Here is a 1,856-nt window from a genome sequence, read left to right as displayed (position 1 = left end):
CTACTCCGGATAATTCTTTTCCCGAACTTCCGTTGCCTCAAGAAGTTATGTGCAAATTCACCGCATTACCAGAATGGTACATGGAAGACATAGTGGAATTCTTGTTATTCACATTCGAGTAAGTTTTTACTAAATTATCAAATGTCACAAATTATACATAATGCTTATGCTTATTAACAATTATAACTGCATTGTTTTATTTGCAGATGTCCAACGTGGTTTGATATAGATATAGATATATCGCCGCTTATCACTTTGCTACTCGTCGTCGTGTGTACGCCACATTGTATACGAAATCCGCATCTTATTGCAAAAATCATCCAGGAGTAACAACAATCGAGAACGAAACAGTTGGTGGAGAACGAGGAAGAAGTCAGATTCTCTCTTAAATTAGCCAAGGAAATAGTTGCCATGTTTCATTATTTAACAGTCGACATTAAGGAACCGTTTCTACGACCGGAATTAGTCGGACAATTGTGTGCCATGTTGAATATCAATTTGCAACAGTTGTGCGGATCTAAGTCTGAAAATTTGACAGTGAAAAAACTGGAAAAATACGGATGGCAACCGAAGAAGTTATTCAGTCAATTGATTGATATATATTTACATCTTGACTGTGATAATTTTGCGGCTGCTTTAGCCAATGATGAAGTGAGTATCTCTTATAATATATCATATACATATATTACACATATATGTATATAAATATATATATATAAATTCATTTTTGCAGCATTTGTTTTATAACGAGTTATTCACCGACGCTGCGAATGAATTAGAGAGATCCGCCATTAAAACTACGACGGAAATTGAGAGTTTCGTAGCTCTCGCTGAGCGTGCGGCGGTAATCGCAAGAGACAATCGCGCACGTGGCGACGCTCCTGAAGAATTTCGGGATCCATTGATGGACACTCTTATGGAGGATCCAGTCAAGCTACCGTCTGGTATTGTTGTGGACAAAGCAGTTATCATTAGACATTTACTCAACAGTGCCACGGATCCTTTTAATTGGCAGCCGCTTAGCGAAGATATGCTTGTGCCAAGTAAGTAATACGTGTATTGTTCATATTTTTCTCTTTTTTGATAAAGTCAACTTTCGTTTAGTCTAAATATTGGTAACATTTCATAACAATGCATTTTCATATACATAAATATATTAGAAAAATATTTGATGCGTCATAGATAATATAGTTTTTGACTGTCCTTTAAAGTCTATCGTATTGAAGTTTTTTAATGTCTTATGCCGATTTAAAAATATGTATATAAACTATTGTAAGTTTTTTTATCCATGTAGAAATATATCTCAAATTAATATTTATTTTCGAAATTGCAGTGCCCGATTTGAAAGAAAGAATATCAATATGGAAACAACAAAAGAAACAGTGCTAAGGTGACAAGAATTATGCACATAAAAATAAGAATATAGGGAAGGAAAGAAAAAGGAAGAAAAAGATAAGCATTATAAATGCTTATGTATATGTATGTATGTATGTATGTATATATGTATGTAAAATAATGTAACACAATAAACATACAGCAATATATTATGAATAATAAAAATAATATTCACTTGTGCTCTCTCTTTTGAGGATTTTTGGCTGTATAATAGTAGTATGAAACTATCAAAACTTAAAAAAAGAAAACATTTCTTATGTTTATATTGCTTGGAAAATCAAATAGATTTGGATAAAAAAAATTGAAGTATTACAAAATAATGCGATTTTTAACGTTTTCATAGTTGTTGTAATTAATATTTTTCATAATTTATGACAAAAGTTTTTGGTCATGAATACCTCAAAATTAATTTCAAAAAATAAAACAGGAAAATTTTAAGTTAGGTAAAAGTATTTTGTTAT

At 31.5% G+C, this 1,856-nt stretch overlaps 1 pseudogene; it reads left to right on the top strand.

The window, feature by feature from the left end:
* The window catches only part of LOC115234767, a 3,572-nt pseudogene extending 1,940 nt beyond the window's left edge, over positions 1-1,632 (top strand).
* Positions 1,633-1,856: the final 224 nt, after the last annotated feature.

The sequence above is a fragment of the Formica exsecta genome, unplaced genomic scaffold, assembly GCF_003651465.1.
Source record: "Formica exsecta isolate Colony F162 unplaced genomic scaffold, ASM365146v1 scaffold205, whole genome shotgun sequence".
In the NCBI taxonomy this organism is placed as follows: Eukaryota; Metazoa; Arthropoda; class Insecta; order Hymenoptera; family Formicidae; genus Formica; species Formica exsecta.
This window is presented reverse-complemented; position numbering and strand designations above follow the sequence as displayed.